Source organism: Balaenoptera acutorostrata, chromosome 15 (genome assembly GCF_949987535.1).
Source record: "Balaenoptera acutorostrata chromosome 15, mBalAcu1.1, whole genome shotgun sequence".
Classification (NCBI taxonomy): Eukaryota; Metazoa; Chordata; class Mammalia; order Artiodactyla; family Balaenopteridae; genus Balaenoptera; species Balaenoptera acutorostrata.
This window is the reverse complement of record NC_080078.1, coordinates 32,674,015-32,696,448: the sequence shown is the minus strand read 5'-3', so window position 1 is coordinate 32,696,448 and position 22,434 is coordinate 32,674,015. Positions and strand designations below refer to the sequence as shown.

Below are 22,434 nucleotides of genomic sequence, written 5' to 3'. Positions count from 1 at the left end.
ATATTAGAGTCAAAAACTAAGAAAGGATATGGGTCAATTAAAAATGTATATATGTGGAGGAGAAAACTTCAGGTAGAGAAAAGCATGTGAAAAGTACCTAAGGCTAGAAGAAGCGTGATCATTCACACAAGCCTATCTGAGGCTGGAGTGGAAAGAGCGGGGGATGGGACAGAGAGCAGTACAGAGTCTTGAGGAGTAGGCAAGGGCCAAATTCTCTGGTGGTGCCCGTCGCCTCTAGGATAACGTTCAAGGTCTTTGACACAGCTTAGAAGGCCCCTTGGGGTCTGGCTTCGGGCCATTTCATCTTTCATCTCTTCCCGCTGACATCCCGTGGAGACAAAGCAAGCTACAGGAAAGTCCTCAAATGCTTCGTGCTCTCTTTTGCAGCCCAGCCTTTGAAAAGGATGTTCCCTGGGTGGAGCCCCGGCTCACTCTTGTCTTCTATTTTTTTCATCTTTTAAGATTCAGTTCAGAACTCAACTCTTAGGGGAAGATTTCTCTGAGTCCTGCAGGTAAAATGCATTCTTTGTTTATTCAACAAAAGTTTATAGAGCTTCGATCATGTCCAGAGACCTGTGCTGTCTTGGGATGAGGGCTATAATGATATCAAAAATGCAGTCCCCTCCCATGAAGCTCCCACTCTGGGGTCTCTGTCCTTCCTTGCCCTCGTGATATCCTGTGCCCATGTCAATAATGACATTGGCACATTGTTGCAGATTTGCTGACACATTGGTCTCTCCCACTGGACGGTCATCTTTGTTCCACCAGCTCCTCTGTGTGTCTCCTCTCTTCTGTCTGTATCTTCACCTTTTCTTATAAGGACACATGGTATTGGATTTAGGACCCACCCAGAGAATCTAGAATGATCTCACCTTGAGATCCTTGACTTAATTACGTCTGCAAAGACGCTTTTTCCGAATAAGGTCACATTCACAGGTACTGGGTGGATATATCTTTGGGGGGGATCACCATTCGATGCACTACAATGTTTACATGTACCTTAAAAGTCAGTGTAAGGATTTAATTGGTTAATTGGGTCTAGCACAGTATCTGGCATATTGCAAGCAATTAATAGCACTAGGTATCGTGAGTAAAATCATGCATTGAGCATCTACTATGCACCAGCCAGCTCTGGGCATTGGGTATGCTTTCTTTTGTGAGTCCTCACAGTATGCACATGGACGGGAGTACTGTAAGCTCCAGCCCATAAATAGCAACTCTCCGAGCAGTTCTGCTGCATCATCCTTCGTCCAGGTGTCCTTGACCGTGTCTTCTTTCACTCAAGCATTGTTCTTCCTTGAAAGTAGTCACCAGACTTCTACGGCGGGAGTTCTTTTCAGCTCCAGGACATCTTGTTGACCAAGTGGGGGTGAGTGAAAACTCTACTCATCTCACTTTAAAACTCCCTCATTTGCATTGTTTCCTGCATGCAGCTAGAGGAGGGGAAGAGAAGACTTTTAAACTTTTAAAAGGTTTAATTGCATGAAGATGCCATTGCTGCAAGCACTCGAAAGCCAATTTCTGTCATGCATTTTTCATGCAGCCTCAGGAGAGGGAGCACAGAAAACTTTCCCCTCTATGTGAAAGTCAATGAGCCTCGCGGAGCCCTGCCCACAGCAGCCCCTTCACACAAGAATATTAATTTAATTAAGCTTATAATGGCAGATTTTACAACAGAGCTCTGTGGGACCTAGAGGTGTCTCTTCTGAATCTCGGCACCCAATATGGAAAAGGTAAAAAGATTCACCACCTGTGAATTCTAGTGGATTATTAAAGACAGAGGATTGAGAGATGGAGGTCCCATTGGGGAAGATGGGAGATTTATTCTAAAACCCTACATAGGAAAAAAATAAAGCACAGAAGACCCAGGTTTAAACTCTAAGTATGCTTTTTGCTAGCTCTGTGTTTTTAGCCAGTTGCTTAGCTTCTCTGAGCCTCAGTTATCCCATCTGTGAAATGGGATTAACATCACCAACCTCGTTGACATGTTTTGAGGGTTAAATGGGATGATGGATAAGAAAATAACCTGGAATACACATATGTAATAATTTGTGTATGTCTCTCATATGTTTCATTTCCCTCAGTCTTTTCCTATTTTCTCATCTAAAGAACAAGGGAGTTGGACTCTGCACTACCTCTGAGTATCATTCCAGATTTTACTGGTCTGAAAAATATAAGAACAACCTTGCCTGTTAACTCGCTATTTGCCCAGGAATGGAAGCCCCAAGGAATGAATGCAGGAAAACTCGCCCTGCCTTCTCCCTTCTCCCTCTGTCTTCCAGAGGCTCCAGAGCTCTCTGTTTCCTACTCTCCACCCAAATCAAGCAGAGATTTCTCTTAGTCAAGCAGACATTTTCCAAGGAACTTCTCCATGTCCATCTCAAAACAAAGATTATCTCAGACCATCATATATAAAGGAATTAGAAAGAAAAATGAATCAAATAATAAAGCACAGTTAACTCTAAATGCAGAATATCTTGGAGTGGGGAAATCAACAAGTACTGAAACAATCCTGGAAGGCTTCCTAGAGGAAGAAAACCTGGGATTATGTAGAAAAGGCAACTAATTAATTAAGCAATCATTTGCTTATACGTACTGTATACGAGGAACTGCTCTAGACATAAAGGATGTGGTGATGAAGACACCAAAGTCCCTGATCTCATGGAGCTTACATTCTAGTGGAAGAGAGAAAAAAAAAAAAAAAAACACATGTACACAAAAATGGAATAAGAAATCATTTCACATAGAGATGATAAGATCATAAAATAGGATGGTGCACCAACTGAGAGCAGCAGGTTAGGGTGAGGGGAATGATGTTAGATTGGGAAGGATGTTTTTCATGACATTTAATGACCAGAAGGACCATCCATGCAAAAGCTTGAGGAAGTGTATCCCAGAAGAGAAAACAGCATGTTCAAAGGTCCTGAGGCAGGAAGTTAACGAGGCATGTTCAAAACACTGAAAGTGTGACAGGGAGGAGGGGGTAAAAAAAAGGGAGATGTACAAGGAAACACAGAAGTCTGGGATTCAGTGGAGAAAGAGACATTAGAAGATGCTTGGCTTCTGAGCTCCCTGCTGCTGCTAACTCCCCAATCCCTTTAGAAGTTTCTCTTAATGATCCTCGCCAAAGGGTTAAATCAGTACACTGGACCAGGAGCACAAAGAAGGTCAAAAAGTGGTGCCTGCCTTATGTAATCTTACAACCTAGATGGGAAGCCAGCTTTTAAGAAAGAGGAGGAAATGTAGCAACATAAGATAGCATATACAATAACCCCCTCTAGTGTGTAACATGTTTTTAAAGACTCAAAAATGCCTGCCCATCCATTAACTCATTTAAACCTAACAACCATCCTGGGAGGTGGGTAGTGACTGTTTCACCATTTTTGCAGTTAGAGAAAGAGAGGAGGTGATCTGATTGGTCTAAAGTCAGGTGTCAGGATGTGAACTGAGATCTCTTTACTGCCCCATGTTAAGCATTGAGCAAGTGAGACCAATGGCACATAGGTTTAGTGGACGAAGAAATCAACCTGAAACAGAGCAGGTGGAAGGTGGCTTTTAAGCTGAGATTCAGCTGGACATTTACTGAGCACCTGCTGTTCGCCAGGTACCCCACCGAGGGCTTTCAGCTCTAGGTCAATGAATTTAATCCTCCCAACACTTCTGGATGCAGGCATCAGTCTTCCCATCTTAGAGTGAGAAAATCCTCACCTAGGATGTGAGAAGTGGAGTCTAGACTTAACCCGTAAATCTAACGTCCTTCCTACTGTCTCTCTCTGCTTTTATGAGAATAAAAGATGGGCTTTCTCTCAGAACCCATGGATGGTTTCTCTGGGCTGATAAATGTGGGGAAATAATCACTTCCTTCTGGCTCTAGAAAAAGATACACAAGGAGTGACCCCAATCATGACGTCTCAGGTGCCCTGAAAGGACAAGCCGCTCAAAGGCGGCCCCGTCCCCTCCCTGCTTCCTCTGCCAAAGGGGAAAACAGGAGCCTCTCTTCTTGCAAGCCTCAGCCGGCAGCACCTCTCCAAAACACAATTCAAACTCGTCAAAGGCAAAGACAGAAGACAGGCTGCATCCAACACCTTCCGTTTGTTGGTTCGCTGTAAAGTAAAACAGCTGCTAGAGAACGACAGGGTTCATTGAAATAAATTCCAACATTTATAATCAATTACATGGCCCTGTCTGAAACCACTGGTTGATTTAAGAACAATTTCAACAGCAGCTGAAGAGGCAGGTTTTCATCTTCCTTGAATTCCTTCCTACCAGAACTTTCTCCCATCTTTCCCCGTCTCTCAGTAAAAACAAAAACGATCCCTCAGGAAGGGTATGATCTGTTTTTCCCTTCGTCTTCTTTTTTAAATGTTTCCCCAAATCCAGCAGATCATGTCGCTGCTGTTTGACCTTCAGGAAGGCAGTCGAGTGTTTACATTTGCTCCAAGGGTCTTTCCTGACAGAAGGTCTTAAAATAAAGCCTTGAGGTTTTTCTTGGTACAAGCTTCGTGTCATCTCTGCCGAGAGGCTTAGCAGACGGTGTAAAGACAGGCTTCTGAACGAGAAGCAGCCCCCGGCCGGGCTCTGTGGCACGTGCCCTCCAGTCCTTGCACTGCAGACTTGAAATGCTCATTCCCTCTGTTATTTTATTTTATTTTATTTTATTTTGGAAAGAACACTTCACATGAGATCTACCCTCTTAAGACATTTTTTAAGTACATAATACAGGACTGTTGACTGTACGTACAATGCTGTACAGCAGGTCTCCAGAGCTTACCCTCTTGCTTGATGGAAACTTTATGCCCGTTGACTAGTAAACCCCCATTTCCTCCTCCCCCAACCCCTGGCAACCACCCTTCCACTCTTCAATTCTCTGAATTTGACTATTTTAGGTTCCTCATGTAAGTGGAATCATGCAGTATTTGTCCTTCTGTGACTGGCTTATTTCGCCTAACATAACATCCTCAAAGTTCATCCATGTTGTCACAAATGTCAAGATTTCCTTCCTTTTCCAAGGCTGGATAGTATTTCATTATGTGTACAGACCGCATTTCCCTTACCCATCCATCCATCAATGGGCATTCAAGTGGTTTCCAGACACGCATCTCAGCACCATACCTGGCGGGCTCTGGGGGGTCACTACTCCCAGGATGGACCCAAGGTATTCCCAGTGAGAATTCTTCCAGGATCCTATAAGCATAAACTCTGTGGATAGAGGGGGACATTTTTCAGAAAAATCTTAATTGGTTTCCTTTAAATAATCTAAAAGAAATCAAAGTCAATGGGACAAGGTTGGGAATAACCATAATGATCATAAAAATGAACATTGATTGGGTGCCTATTAAGTCCCAAGCACTGTAACGTGCAGATCACATAGATTATCTCATGACACCATCTTGTCTCTGCCACCTTCCCCACCCCCGTCACCACTGTTACTCCCCTCAACTCGAGTCACTGAATCCTACCCCTGTGGGATATTTTTCTTTCCATTCCCTGGACCCTCCAAGCTTATTCCCACCTCAGATTCCTTACCCACCTAGTTCCCTCTTTCTGGAACTTTCCATCCCACCACCACGGAAATCTTTCCCAGTATCCCATCTCTTGCTCTTTCTCATCCCTTTGGTTTCAACATAAATTCTCTGAGTGGACTTTCAGGAGCACTTTCTCTGACAAATCCCCACCTACTAGTACTCCCTGCTTTCATTGGGGTTCATCTCTCTTTGTTTATTTACAATACACTACAATTTTGCAGTGTTTGTTGTTGTTGTGGCATGTGGGTGTGTGTATTTTTTCGTTTGCCTGCTTTTTGGTCCACGTGTGTTTGGTGTCTGCCTCCCCCACTATGTGGATAAGTAATTCCATAGCAGGGATTTTATTTGCCTTCTTCAGGCTGCCTGGGTTCAAATCCTGTCTCTTTCATATCTTAACTGCATGACGTTGGGCCCCAGTTTCCTCTTCAGGAAAAAAGGCAATAATAATAGAACCCACCTCGTGGGACTTTGTAAAGATTAAATGAGTTCTCAGGCAAAAAATTGGTGCACAGGAAGTGCTTGTTTCTGCCTTTATGGCTTTTTCTCCTTAGCCCCAGCTCCTGGCCCAGTATCTGGGATATAGTAGTCATTCCATAAATGTCCATTGGTTGAATTCTGTTCTTTGTACATTTTATCTGTACTGGAAATTGCAGTAAAGTGAAACTTTCTTAATTGGCATTAGTGGAGGTGGTAGAAAATGACCAATGCAAACTAATATAAACACAGAATAATTGCCTCTTAGGGAGTCGGCTTCAATGAATAGATAAGAATGACCCGTAATTCCCTGGCTTTTCTCCTTTAGTATGGGAAAGAATGAATCCCAGGTGCTTCAGAATAATTTGTTCTCTTAAATAGTGTAAACATCTCGGGGACCATCTGTGTGCATTATTGATTTTCCCATTTAGTCCATTCTTTTTAGGCGGTGCACAAGAGCCTCGAGCTGAAAAATCCCCAGCTCCCAAAGTAAAGGCATCTAAGTGAACACCGCCTTCTTATACCCTTTCTGGGCCTGCCTTAACTAGTCACGCTGACCACCTTTACAAGCTGGCTTTGTGGTCCGCTAAAAGAAAGGTGCTTTCTTACCTGGGCATCAAAACCGACAAGGAGGTGACTGTCCCTCACTAATGATGGTTCTGTCATCTCAAGCCTGGCCATAAATCTAGTATTCCCTATTTACTAGCTGTATAATCTTGGAAAAATTACTGAATCCCTGTGTGCCTCGGGTTTCTCATCTATAACATGGAGATAATCGTGGTTTCTACATTATAGGATGGGTATAAGCTAATATGTGGAAAGTGCCAAGCACAATGTCTTTCTTATACTAAGCATTCAATCTATGTCAGCAGTTATTATTTCTAAAACAAATAAATATATTAGTAATACGTGACCCAGTGGGTAAAAAAAGAAGGCATTGAAAAATGTCCAACTTCAGCTCTGACACATACTTACCAGATATGTGTCTCTGAGCAAGTTATGTAACACTGATCATTCATTTGATTTGATATTATTCATTTGATCATTCGTTCAATGATAGGAGTGATACCTACTGGGAAGCGTTGTCAGGAGAATTAAATAAAACGGCACGGTAGAAGCGCTGGCTAAGACACACGAAATGGGAGCTCTCCCTAGTAGCAACATGTGATGTTATGCGAAGTTCACAGACTGCTTTAAGGCAGATATTGCAGTCATTTTACAAAAGAACCCCCAAAATAAGTGGTACAAACATTCAAGGACAGAGTACACATGGGACAGGACTTGGTGAACATCCACAGATAGCAGAGCAGACGCCTAAATGCATGCGAAAGCTTTTATCCCTGCTTTTGCCCTGTAGGTGGGTTAGGAGGAAGCCGGCCTTTCGGAGATTGGTGGGGAGCGGCGGGGATGGCACAGAGGTTGGAAAGTGTGAGGAATCCTTGGGGAAAAGCAAATAATACTGTTTAGCTGGAGCGCCGTAGCCGGACGGGTGGGAGAAAAAAGACTGCCAAGGAAGGTCAAGGGTAGTGTTTATGAGAACTTGCTGGGGAAGCCACCACAATGCTTATGAAAAACAACAAATTTTATCCTCATTTTTCAGGTGAGGAGACTGAGGTACAGACAGGCTAAGGACCCCCCATAGCCACCCACATAGCATGAGCCTGAATCCAAACCAATTTGCTTTGGTTCAGGAGCTGCAGCGGGATTGCCTTTCTTTCTGTCCTTAACTCCTACCACAGGGTCTTTGCATGTGCTGTCTCCACCCCTTAGAGACTCTCCCTTATCTCTCCCCACACCCTTCACTTAGCTAAACCCTTCCAATTCTGGCACCACCTTCTCAAGGATCTGAGCCCCCAGCCAAGTCAAATCCCCCTCTTATTCATGCTGAAAGCCACAGTCCTTGTACTAGAGTTCTTCTCACCATTGCAATTTTATATTTATCTGTATGATTATCTGATGAATGTGTCTCCCCCACCAGGCAGTAAGCTCTTGAAGGCTGGGATACTGCTAGTTCTCAGCACAGTGCCTGGCCCAGAAAATGCATTCAATAAATGTGTATGAAATGAGCAGACAAATGAACAGAGGAATACAGGAATGAATGAAGGATCGCAATACCTGTGTACATGATTAAGAGAAAGATATCAGAAATCAGGACACTGAACCCACCATCGAGATCTTTGCCAGCACTCAACATATGTAATGGGGTGCTTGGGGCTATTTCCTGGCACTCTGGGGGTTCTTACTGGGCCACGCTGGGGGCAGAAAGGAAATGTGTCTGACAGCTTCCTCCTCTGGGAAAAGAGGGCCGGTGGGGCAGAGGGTAGGGGGAGAAGGGAGTCACAAACTATTTCTGCTTTAATTAGAGCTCCGTCAGCTTCAGTTAGCCTGGGTGTTTGTTCCCTTGTGTGTGTCAGGGAATTTGGAATGACCCCAAGCTTGTGAAATAATTAGTACAATAGTGCCGATCTAGCCATTTTTGAAAAGAGTAATTTACCCCCAGCGTAGCCTCCTGGCAGAGCCACTCATTAATCAAACCAGGCCGCGTACATCAAAGCGGGTCCCCCTTTACACCACGGCATTCATCATGCAGCCGTTAGGAGCCACAGAAGCCTGAACCAATACACTGCCTTTGCTGGGCTAAGCCCACCTCCCGTTGTCACCAACTGCCCGGAGTGGGGACAGCACAACAGCCAATACTGGGGTGGGAGGGCAGGGCCCTGCCCCTCTGGGTTTATGGAAACCTCACCTGTTTGGGGTACAGCCCAAAGATGTTTTTCAGTATTTATCACCTCCTCAGTGAGAAGTCCTCCCTGACCATCAGAAACAAAGACCCCACCTAGCTCTACTGAAAACTCTTTATCACGTTCCCTCCTCTACCTGTGTCTACACAAGTGACCTTGTTCATTTGTTTATTTACTCTTTATTTTCTGTCTCTGTCCCTAGAGGGTATAAACATCAAGATAAAAAGAACTTTGTCATCATCATTTTAGCCCCTGAACCTTAACACAGTGCTTGGAGCACAGAAAACATTTAATAAATAGTTTCTGAATAAAAGAATGAGTGCCTTTGCAGATTTCTCAGCACTCTTAGCTAAAGGTGACTTTGCATCCCTACAGGGATTGCATTCCCTGAAATTCTGTTGGCCCTCCTAACATCCTCCCATGTAGTAGCTATATTTGTTTGCATTTCTCAGTTTATTGAATTGTTAGTTACTTGTATTAGTCATCAGCTGCTGTGTAACAAGTTAGTCCTAAACCAAGGGTCTTTAAACCATAGACATTTACTATCTCAATGTGAGTCAGGCATCTGAGTGTGGCTTAACTGGGTACTTTGACTGACAGTCTCTCATAAGGCTGCAATCAACGTGTTGCCCAGGGCTGGGGTCTCATCCGAAGGCTCTACTGGGAAAAGATCTGCTTCCAAATTCAGTCGGTGGTTATTGTTCCTCAAGAGCTATTGGTGTGAGGGCCTCAATTCCTTGCTGTGGGACCATCCTCAGTGGCATCATGCTTCAACAAAGCATGCAAACTGAGAAGGCAATAGAAAGGGTCTTCCAGCGAGAGAGAAGTCAAAATCTCCTGCAATCTAATAACAGAAATGACCTCCCCTCCACATTGCCACATTCTATTGGTTAAAAGCAAGTTACTCAAGGGGAGGGCATTATACAAGGTCATGACTACCAGACTACCAGGAGGTGAGGATCATTGGGGGTCATCGTAGAGTTTGCCTCTCATAAAGTAAGAAAGATATAGGCACATGAATAATCACTGCTTTCTGTTTATAATAGCCCCAGATTGGAAATTATCCAAGTGCCTCTCAATAAAGGAATAGTTGAAAGTCAATTATGGAACTTCCATTATAAGAGAATGTTGTTCACTGAAGTGAAAAGTAGGTAATAAGTGGAAAGTGCAGGCTAATCCAAATTATGTAAGCATCTAAACATACAAAAAAATAAATAAATTAATGGTGAGGTGTTTCCAATCCAGGCAAAACATTACCAAAAAAACCCCCAAAATCTCTTGGAACGTTTATCAAAATGCTAGAAAGGACCTTCACACTGGTGGGGTTTCAGCCGGAAGAGGTTCAAGGCCCTCGCCTGGATTGGAAATATTCAATACCTCACCATGAAGTTTATTTGATGTCTCCACTTTTGATCCTATTCTCAGCCCAGCTGGGATTTAAAACGCATTCAGCATTGTCTGTTTTTGTTGTTTAACCAGGAAAAATAAAAAGGGATATTCATAAATTATATAGACTCATTTTCATGGTGAGATCATTCTATTTGGTTCCTGAATGGATGGATTTTTTTTTTCCCCTTGTTGGATTCTAGCTTATCCCAAGAATCAATTTAACTTTGTCCTCCTGTGTCCTCTCCTTCGGCTTCCACTGTCCTTTCATAGCTGTGGGTCTGATGACCATAATCATGACTTATTTCTTCCTCTTATCTCCCTGCAGTCTAGTTCAGAATTTGGCACAGCGTGATGAGATAAATTGGAACCTGCCCGATTTCAGTCCTGTTGTAACTTCACCCTGTGAGTTTTTAACTCCATTTTCCATAACCAAGTTAGAACTAACGTTTACAATGTTACCTGATTCAAATACATAGGGCGGGGGGGGCACCATGTATTTTTTAAATTTTTTTAAATTAAATGAGGATGTTATAGAATCTGTCTCAAAGAGGAAAGGGAGGAAGGTACCAAAATTATTAATCACCTCATATATATTGTGCCTTGTATGTTGTATTTATACACTTTTTTCACTTAGTCCTCACAGAGTCCCAGTGATAGAAGTATTAAAATACCCTACCTTACAGATAAGGTGAAATTCAGAGTGATTAAGCACCCTGCCCAAGGATACTCAGCGGTCCGGGCAGATCAAGAGCTTTTATTCAGACTCCAAGGCCAAAGTCATCATGGTGGCACCATTTTGTATTTTAGTGGTAAGAGAAATCATTCCAGTTTATGAGAATAAACCCCTCTGCTAGGCCTGAGATGCCTTGTTCAATATTAAGTTTACCTTCAATGAGTTTAAACCAGGGTTTCCCACCCTTGGCACCATTGACTTTTGGGGGCTGGATAACTCTTTGTTGTATGGGGCTGTTCTGTGCATTGTAGGATGTTTTGCAGCATCTCAGGCCTCCACCCACCACACGCCAGTAACATATCCATCCCAAGTGGTGACAACAAAAATGTCTCCAGACATTGACAATTGACATGCAAAATCGCCCCCAGTTGATAACCACTGGTTTAAGAAGAAAAAAGAAAAAAATGCTTTCTGTAAAACTGGGGCATGTACTTAAAAAAAATAAATAAATAACAGTACATCAGAATGTTTATATATAGTTGCATTCATTGTTCTATAGAATATTAAGATAAAGCTCTTAACAATACTTAAGAATTGGTCTACTTTAGTTAATTCAAGGAGAATTCTAATTTTGACCAAAATTATCTGGTGTTCAGGATTATTCCTAATCACCCAAGACAGAAATGAAGACAAGACAACACAGGCATTAAAGGCAGGTTTGAACTCTAGTCCAGACACTCTGGTGTGATTTGACCTTGAACAAGTCACATCAACTCTCTAAGCCTGAGCTTCCTCATCCAAAATGGAAATAATGGTGCCTGTCATAGACTGTGGTGTTGTGCAGATTCAAAAAGATCATGTGGGGAAAGTGATTCACTTAGTGAGCGCTCAATAACTGGGTTATCTTTCCCACCCTCCTTGGACTGTGCAATTGTTTCTTAACTGCCACTTGGTAGCAGCGTACTTATACTCAATGAACACTTACCAAACGGGATAACCTAACTGCTGACAGCCACAGCATGGCAGCCGGTAACCCTCAGTGGGTTGACCAATTTGCTAAGAGTTTCAAGCTTGTCTGGCAGCCGGTTTGATGGTACATTATGGAGTCAGTTTGGTTTTAAAAGGATGAATCCCAATGTAGAAATAAATAAAGACCATCCAAATGAGAACAAGCAAAGACTATTTATCCAGAGCTTGCTCTAGCAAAGGAGTCAGCCACCATCATTTATGCTTGGCAGAGACTCCAAGGCAGGCAAGGGAGTGGGAAAGCTTTACAGTGGGAAAAAGAAAAAAAAAGAAGGTTTTGGGTATGGACGCTGTTGGCATGGGGAAGCTGGAAGCAGGCTAACTAGAAGCGGGGCATCCTATGTGATTGCTTAGGGGCAAATATCTGGCTCTCTCCAGTTTGTGCTAATTAGGAAGTGGGGACAAAAATTAGGGAAGCTGTCAGTTATTGATTACGTTCTGGCCATTTGGGGCCGATTGCTGCAATAACTGGCTTCATAGGCTGGTTGCTGCAGGTTGTGGGTGAGAGTTCTATTTTTGCATATGGCCTGGCCATTGTCTCTTTTTATATTCAATGTCTCATCAAAGAGATGTCTGCAGGCCTTGCAATTAGTTCTGTTCTTTTCCTTGTAAATTTTGCAAGCCCTGTGGCGTTACTTTCTATTGGAAGGAAGTTTGATATTCTGGACAAAAACCCTGGCTGAGAATCAGAAGACTCTGGTTAGTATTTGGAAATCTTCCACTGATTTGTGGGGTGACTTTGGGCAAGTTTCTTTACCTGGATGGGTTTCAGTTGTAATTTGGGGGTCCCATCTGTAAATCAGGGTATGTAGTCTGCTTCAGTTATCTCAAAGGGCCAATATTAGCAGACATTGTATACTCCAACTGGGTAAGGTTTAACAAATGGATAGTTACAAAAGAAGGGGCAGGATTTATGGAAACCAGTAAAGCACAGTCCAGTAGCCTGGGGATAGTTACAGAAGGAGATGTTACTAACCTTAAGCCCACAGTTGCAAGTGAGGGAGGGTATGAAAGGATTGCCTGATAGAAGCTGTGCCTTCAGTAGGGGGGATGGGTCCAACCTACCGTGTCCTGGCAGGAAGAGAATTGGGGGATTCATACCCAAAGCTTACTCTCCTCCAAACCTCAGCTCTCCTGCCATTTCCTCCCATCAGGCAAACCCAATTAGAAGCTAGAGAGCAAGAGAGCCAGTTCATATAATCCCTAGAGGTCAGCCTCCCAGGTCCCAGAGTAGAATGGAGAGAAGAAATGCAAACACGGAGAGGGGGTATGGAATATAGCCATTCACCAGCTCAGGGACCCATCCTGTACTAAAATTATTTGAAACACTTTGTTCGGAAAGATACAGCTTCCAAAGTACTCTCACTATCACTTTCTCATTCTTAAAACAGTGTATCGGGCTTCCCTGGTGGCGCAGTGGTTGAGAATCTGCCTGCTAATGCAGGGGACACGGGTTCGAGCCCTGGTCTGGGAAGATCCCACATGCCGCGGAGCAGCTGGGCCCGTGAGCCACAGCTGCTGAGCCTGCGCGTCTGGAGCCTGTGCCCCGCAACGGGAGGGGCCGCGATAGTGAAAGGCCCGCGCACCGCGATGAAGAGCGGTCCCCGTACCGCGATGAAGAGTGGCCCCCACTTGCCGTAACCAGAGAAAGCCCTCGCACGAACTGAAGACCCAACACAGCCAAAAATAAATAAATAAAGTAGCTATAAAATTAAAAAAAAAAAAAAACAGTGTATCAGGAGACAATAAACATTATGCCCCATTTTACAGATGACAAAACTGAGGTCAGAGCAGTTAAATGCGTTGCCCAGTGTTACAGGGAGGCAGTGGCAGAATCTGCATTCGGTGCATTTTTAACTCTTTGTATACCAGTGACCTCAGCCAAGCAAAAGATCCATCCGGGTTTCCTACACAAGAACTCTCCCCAGGAGAGGCCATGTGATACAGGAGACTGAAAATACAGGGACTTGACGTGGATTCACCAACTTGCGCAATGACATGAGCAAGATCATTTAACTTTTTAAGACTTTTGAGTTTCCCCGATATTCAATGAGCTTATAATCATGGGTACTTAAGGTCAAAAAGCTGTCATGAGGCCCAAACACAGGAAAGCGAGACATTACCTGGTTTTAGATGGTCGGAGAGTCTCTCTTACTCAGTGCAAACTTTCATTAGATGCTATGACAGAGCCCCCTCCTCCTACCGTGTGGATGAATTTTGGGGTCTACTGCATCCCGTGCTAATATTTCGTGTGTAAGTGTGACCTCCCCACACAGAAGTGGTTCTTCCTTGTGTCGAGATCTGCACAAATGGATGTGAGACTTCAGAAATTAAACCACTCTCAGAAGGCAAATCCTAGTTTGAGTGGTGCAGGTAATTCTCTAGCCTTCCCCTGGGATTGCTATCCTTCTAGATGTCCAGATAACCAGAATTTGAGCTCTTGGTGGTGGGGGGTAACTGCAGCTAAGCCTCAGTCCCCTCACCTGTGAAACCAATATATAGCACTTAACTGATAGTGTCAAGAACGTTAAATGAGATAGAGTGCAAAGTTATCAACTAAGTGTGTAGTAAGCACTCAATAAATAACTAAACCATCATTATCAACACCGTCATTATCCTGCCATCCCCATCATCATCATCATCACCATCATTTCTGTCACATCTAGGAGCTGGGTCATCCAGGAGCTAAGATTTTTAAAAAGCAACCATAGTTTAAACCATAGCTGGAAAGCCAGATTTGCAGGAGTCATTATTATTATTATTATTATTAATTTCTGTCTTGGCATTGCTGAGTCTTAGTAAGACTTCACTGGACATTCTGACCTGGCCCCAGGTATACTAGGGGTCATAAAAGAAAAATGTCCTTTTTTCACTGCAGAGTCACTATTAAAAGAGGATAATTGAGTCACTACTGCTTTCCCAGACCCAACACTGATAGTAGCAGGAGTAAGCACAAAACTGAACATTTATTGTTGACATTGTAATAAGCACTTTGCGTACATGCTTTCATTCAACCATCACAATAAGCCAGTGAGGGAGGTATGATTGCTATTCCCATTTTACAGATTAAGAAACTGAGGCTTAGGGCTGTTGAAGAGCTCACTCGAGATCATAACATCCAGGCAAGGATGATGCGTGGCACTCAGAAATACTGACGGAGCAGGGCAGAAAATTGAACCCAGGTGTTTCAACTCCAGCATCCAAGCTCATAATCATTTTGCTATACTGCCCCCTGCTTAGTGAGAAGTCCCCCAAGGGAGACATTCTATTGTCATCCTGTGAGTGTCTAGGTATTATTTTTATTAAAGCAACTACTTCCTTACGGCTCCAGAAGTCTTCCCTCGCGGTGCCCCTGGCCCTGTCTTCATCACCTTTGGGCACCGATGGTCATCGCCTCCTCCATGACAAATGCTTCAAGTTTATCCAGGACGTATTGACAATACAGTCCAGGTGCTCTCTGAGTTTTATTGTCTCGCCTCCTTCCTCCTCACCTCCCACACTGCACAGTCTAACTGTTTCCTAAAACAAGCTTATCTTTCTCAAGAGCACTTTCAGAGACGCTGTCAATCAACAAGAAACACAATGGATTCTGAAAGATGGTAGAAAAGACTTCCGATGACGCTTACAGTCAAGGACCGCATCATCCCAGGTCAAAGGGGGAAACACACCTGTGCGGTCTCTCTGCTTCATCTCCTTTGGAATTCCTTTCTATTTCTAAGCTGGCCAACTAACATCTGCATATTACCAGGTAAATAAAACTCTGAGGAGAGCAGAGCTACCCAATTAAGGGCTCCAGGTGAAAAGAAGGTGATAAAACGCTTCATTTCAGCAGGAATGTCTTTACGGAAACGCCAGAATTTGTTCACCGGTTGCATGTAAATGAGATGTGCAGGCACCATAATTACATCACCTGGACACCTTGCTCCAGCACAGAAGCTGGGTCTGTGGTCTGTGGACACCTTGAGGAAGGGGCCCCCTTTAGTCCCCAAAACCAAGAGGGTGTGATCCCAACAGGGTAAACTTAGCTCAGCCTCTGAGCTTGCAAACCGTTCATTACAATCCCCAAACTGTCACATCGCTCCCCTAATGAGGGTGTACATCTTTGGCAGCCTCGGGACAGTAGTAACTTATTTCATGACAAATTCTGGGAGTTTTATGTGCCTGCTCCACAAAAAAAGAAATGCACCGTTTCCATAGCAATGTGGGGTCTTTTGGGCAGCCCCGTTGTGACAGCGAAAGCCCCCGTATTCTTCTGGGAACTGTTCTTTTTGTTTTTCCTGGAAGCTCTTAAATTGTCCCCCATTTCGGAGAGGACCAAATGGCACAATCCCAGGTTTTGCCAACCTGCTGATTCAGCTTCGAAATTCTCAAAAGCACTCAGAGCATCCATTACAGACCCTGGCAAATCTGAAGATGAGGCTCGTCTCTCCTCTTGGATTAGAATAGAGACAAAGCATTGCAGGGAATAACACTTTTAAACGGCTGGCGATATCTGATCATGTTGATCCGTGGCTTATGGAGCTATGATGGAAATGGGCTGGGGGCCAGAAAAGCCCAGTTCTTGAGCCAGTTCTGCCACCAACCCTGGGCAAACAGTAAACGCTCCAGAGCCTTGCTTTGGTCATCACACTGACTCGGGTTTGACAGGACCAGCTCACCTCACTGGCTTGTTGAAACGATTAGATGGGACAATATATGTAAAGAATGGTACCAGGCACTTTATAAGCAACCCATAAATGTTAGCTAGTATTTTCCCGTCACCTTGACAGTCAGGTCCAACACGGCCATCCTCCTTCCAACCATCATTCGGTACTAGTAACCTTCCACTTGATCAATGGGTTTGCATGTAGATAGAGATAAATGCTGGCCCAGCCATGAGCAGGTACAGGGTGAATCTGAAAGCTGTCTGTAACCCGAGAGGCACATGGCTTTATTTACTTCACTCTATTAATCTGTGTGCTATGGCAGCCCCAGCCCAATCCTGGGCTACTGATGAATGTAACAGGGGTCTGGTTATGTTCTATATGGCAGCCCAAGCAGTAATACCCCAGTCCTTTCCTGGATGTGAAAAGTGCACCGAAATGTGAAACTGTCCACTGAGCACGCACTCAGACTGGAACTAGTGCACCAGACTTGAGGGGAAGAGACCTTTATCAAGTCTAATTCAGACTATGGGGTGACAGCTGTTTAAATCCCCTCTGCCCTTGTTTGCCCATCGACAAAATGGGATGGTTGTTCCTTGACTTATACTTATATTTACTGCCTACCCTCCCTGCCTTAAGTCCAGACTCTGACCATCTTACCTGGAGCATTTTGACAATTATGGGGTCCCTTCCTCCTTTCTACCCACCCTTCCATCCTAGACAGTCCTCCAGAATGTTCTAACATGCAAATCTGGCTATGTTGCTCCCCAGCTAAAACTCTACCAATGTTTCCCCCATGAAATTCTGGAAAAGACTCCAGAGGCCTAACCCCCCCCAGCATCTGGCCCTGACCATCTCTCAACCTCACCTCTCCCTCTGCGTCCTCCTCTCCCACAGCTTATCCTGCTGCAGCATCCTTGCAGCTCCCTGGGCTCCCCTTCACCCCGGACACTTAACACGCTGCTCCTCACCGCATCTGCACATTAGAACCACCTAGGAAGCTTCTAGAGGTCACAGAGCCCAACCCCACTTCCTGGAGAGCCCGATGGCATTGGTCTGGGAATCCCAGGTGAAGGTAATTAACAGCCAGGGTTGATGACTGACCCACCACCATATTGTGATTGCCCTTAAATATGTTGGCAACCTAGACCAATGGGTCTTTGTTTTCTGCTTGCTGTGTTGTTTGACTTTGGGTGCAGAAGTTTGAGTTATTCTGACTCCGTTCATGACAAGAAGCCATCACTGTGCTCGGGCAGATCTCTCTTTTGCTTTCTTCATTTATTCCCTTTATTCCCAGTCCCAATGTCACTCCCCCTCCTTCAGTGATCATGCTCCTGTGTTCACTGTGTCCTTTTTTTGTGGCCCTGTCAGTTGCATTTTTAGGGTTTGCTCACCATTTCAATTGCATATGTGGTCTAGGGCTATGGATTTCATTCTGTGCCTTTCTTCTTTGCACCCAGCACTATGTTTTTTTTGGGGGGGGGTTGGGGGGATTTTGCTTTTTGGTTTTTGGTTTTTTTCAGTACTCTACAAATTACACTTTATTAAGACCAAGTACTATGCTGAGTAAAATTGGGAAGATCTTGATTTCGTTAGACCATATAAAAATTGAAATTCCTTTTAACTTTACTTCTTAGTGAATTCCACCCTCCCCCCCCCCAGAAAAATCCCATACATGTGCATACACAAACACACACACACACGTACACGTACACTTCAAAAACAACATCTAAGTGACCTCTTTGGAAAAGGTTATTGGGGCAGTTTTAGTGATTTTCCTTAAATCACTCACTCCCCTAGAATACTGTAACTACATCAGTAGAGTCTGCTATGAAAGATGTCCCAGAGCTATGTTTTTAAGAGCACTATGTTGGTACCAAAATTCCTGATCATCATTCTAAAGATTCACAGAAGGACTTCCCTGGTGGTGCAGTGGTTAAGAATCCGCCTGCCAATGCAGGGGACACGGATTCAGTCCCTGGTCTGGGAAGAGCCCATGTGCCAGGGAGTAACTAAGCCTGTGCACCACAACTACTGAGCCTGCGCTCTAGAGCCCGCGAGCCACAACTATGGAAGCCTGCACACCTAGAGCCCTTGCTCCACAATAAGAGAAGCCACCGCAATGAGAAGCCCACGCGCCACAACGAAGAGTAGCCCCTGCTCGCTGCAACTAGAGAAAAGCCCACATGCATCAACGAAGACCCAACACAGCCAAAAAAAAAAAGATTCACCAAATGCACAATGTGCATCCCCCAGGGACCAGGTCCACTTGGCCTCCAACCCCCGTCTCACAATGTCAAAGAAAATATCTCTGCGCATAACCTTTAGGAGCCCAGTTGAGAATCTCTTGAAGATGCATACCCAGAAATGCATTTGTCAGGAAGTGGGGCATATATGTTTCCATGTTAACTGACCAAGTGTTACCAAACAGTTCTTCAGAATGGCTGCACCAATCCACACTCCCAGGCCGATGTTTCATTTGTCTATTTCAATATTTGGGGGCTGAGGATCTGTCTGAGAATCTGATGAGACACTTGGAGACTTTTCTCCAGAAAAAGTAAATATTATCATAATAATCATTAAAACAATATTTATGTATTAAAATAACAATATTAATATTTATTTATCCAGATACGTGTATTAGTTTATTAAATTTTTGCAACAACTTTTAGAGGTTCGCATTACTATTTTTTAATTGAGATAACATATAACATGCAATTAACCATTTTAAAGTGTACAATTCAGTGGCATTGAATACATTCACAATGTTGTGTAACCACCACCTCTCTCTAGTTTCAAAACTTTTTAAATTTAAGTTTTTCAGATTTACTGAGATATAATTGATACATAAAACTGTGTAAGTTGAATGTGTACAATGTGTTGATTTGATACATTTGTAAATTGCAAAATGATTACTAAGATACTACTAGCTACCAACTCCATCTCATCACCCCAGATGAACACTCCATTTTCTTTAAATAATCACTCCCATTCCCCTTCCTTCACCCCCCAGGGACAACCAGGAATCCGCTTTCTATCTCTATGGATTTGACAATTCTGGACATTTTATACAAAAGGAATCGTACAATATGTGACCTTTTGTGTCTGGTCTCTTTTACTTAGCATAACATTTTCAAGGTTCATCCACATTGTAGCATGTAACAGTATTTCATTTCTTTTTATGGCTGAATAATATTTCATTTTATGTATACACCATAAAATGAAATAAACATTTAGAGATTTCTATGTGGACATATGTTTTCATTTCCTTGGGAGTGAAATTGTTACATCATAGGGTAATTATATGTTTAACTCTTTGAGGAACCCCCAAACAGTTTTCCACAGTGGCTGTACCATTTTTACACCCCCATCAGCAATGTCCAAGAGTTCTAATTTCTTCATATTCTTACCAACACTTGTTACTTTCTGGTTTTATATTGTTGTTATAGCCATCCTAGTGAGTGTGAAGTAGTAGCTCATTGTGGTTTTGATTTGCATTTTCTTCCTGTTTTAATTGAAGTACAGTTGACTTACAATATTATGTTAGTTTCAGGTGTACAGCAAAGTGATTCGATTTTATATATACACATACCTTTCTTTTGATTCTTTTCCATTATTGTTTATTACAAGATATTGAATGTAGTTCCCTGTGCTACCCAGTAAATCCTTGTTGCTTGTCTATTTTATATATGGTAGTGTGTATCTGTTAATCCTATACTCTTTATTTATCCCTCCCCACCCGATTTGCATTTCCTTACATGACCAGTGACATGGAACATCTTTTCATATGCTTTTTGGCCATTTGTACATCTTCTTTGAAGAAGTACCTATTCAGGTCCAGAGGTAGATATTTCTATTAGCCTCATTTTCTAAGTTAAGGAATTGAGGCCAAACTGGTTTGGGAACCGAGGTGACCAGATAGCAGAGCCAGTGAATAAGAATGCCGCACTTTGCGTTAGATTTGTGGGAAGGGAGTTACTGAACACCCTCGACCGAGATTCCATAGACTTCACATTCAGAATTCTGCCTGGGACGGTGAGTCTAGTACAAGATGAGGCATGTGATTCTCAGTATAAGCTCGGACAAATGAATGAAGCAACTACAAGTCCCTTCAGATCTTCCTTTGCCTCAAAAGAAACAACTTTATCACACAAGAATTCATGATTCAGCCTCAGATTCTGGGTGCACCCCAGGACAGCTCCAGAACATCCCCTGCCCTCTGCAAACTGAGGCCGCCTGCCTAGTGCCTTAAGGGCAGCCAGTGGAAGCCTGGATGTCTAGTCAGGGTTGTTATTACATCTGGATCAATTCTTAATCTTTCAGTTTAGCTTTGAGCTGCTTGGTGACCTCTGACAGATCAGGTATAAATCATTCCACCCTGCCCAGGTAAGAGGCATCTCGCCAGCTGTGGCCCTGTGATATTTGAGATTTTCTTGGAGGCCAGACCTCTTCTAAAGGTGGTGTGTGGTTCTCAGCCATGACCAGTTCAAAGGCAGGCAGATTCCGTGGCTTTAGTGAAAGGTGAAGTCAACAACAGCGTGTCAACTCTGTCTTTGCTCTAGGTAGAAAGAGGCCATGCATTGCATCCATTGACAAAGTATCTCAGTGCTGGGAGTCACTTTCTGGGACGCCATGAGGCTGATCTACATTATTGATCTAGTTCAGAATTTGTACTTTTAGAATTCAGAGAAGCAGGCAGTGAAAAGTGAAAAGAGGATGAAGCAACGCAGAGGAGACAGTAGTGACTTGAGAGCGCGGCCACCACCACTGCCACCAACATGTGCCTCCTCAACAAGCCCAAGAGTGCGATGACCCCGGCAGAGCCGCCGAAGCGGGAGGGGGAGGAGTTTCACACGCGGCCACTCCCCGTGCTCACCCAGTCGGTCAAGAACAACACCCAAGTGCTCAGCTGCCACCACAAGAAGCTCCTGGGCCACGTGAAGGCCTTCGACAAGACACTGCAACATGGTGCTGGAGAACGTGAAAGAGTTGTGGACCGAAGTCCCCAAGAACGGTAAGGGCAAGAAGAAGTCCAAGCCAGTGAACAAGGACCGCTACATCTCAGAGGTGTGCCTGCAGGGGACTCGGTCATTGTGGTCTTGCAGAACCCACTCATGCATGCAAGTAGGGGCCCCCTCCCGGCCGTCAGAACTTGCCCCCTCGTTCTGCGAAGACCTGCCCTTTGTGCTGGGAATAATAAAGTCATGTGTTTTTTCTAAAAAAAAAAAAAGAAAAAGAAAAAAAAATATTTAGTAATCGCCTCCTATGGGTTAAGAGTGGAATCAACACCATCACGTAATAAACCATTTAATCTCTCCAGCCAACCCATGAATTGATTATTATTGTCACCATTATTTTACAGGGAGGAATTTTATTTTTTTTAGCTTTTTATTTTATATTGGTGTACAGCAGGTTAACAATGTTGTGATAGTTTCAGGTGCACAGTCAAGCAACTCAGCTATACATATACATGTATCCATTTTCCCCAAAACTCCCCTCTACAGGGAGGAATTTTAGTCCTGACAGTTAAATGGCCTTACTGAGGTCATAGGGCTAGTAAGGGCTGAGTCTAAAATCCAACTCTATCAGACTTTTATTCCTATGCTCTTTCCCATCTCAAAATCTCAATAAGTCTTTATCTTCTGCCTCACCCTTCCCAGGAGTTCCTCTCTCCAAATCCACGTGGAAGAATGGAAAAGTCTTTGTAGCTGAAGAGACCCAAGTTCAAGTATGGCCTGGGCTAATACATAGGTGCAACCCGCTTCACTTCACTTCATCTGTTTTCTCATTTGCAAAATGGGATTGTTGTGAGGATAGACTAAGTTAAGAGAAATGAGTGCAGCTTGAGAATTGTGTCTTCTAGAAAATATCTTTGTTGAGTTACACACATTTTCAAGAAGGTTCTTAAAGATGACACAACTTTAAGACCAAAAAGGTTGCATATTTAGTGGTGAAATTTTAGA

The 22,434-nt window shown here is 43.6% G+C and overlaps 1 pseudogene; it reads left to right on the top strand.

Moving 5' to 3' along the window:
• Positions 1-21,249: 21,249 nt before the first annotated feature.
• Positions 21,250-21,690, top strand: LOC102998894 (small nuclear ribonucleoprotein Sm D2-like; annotated as a pseudogene).
• The last annotated feature ends 744 nt before the right edge of the window (positions 21,691-22,434 follow it).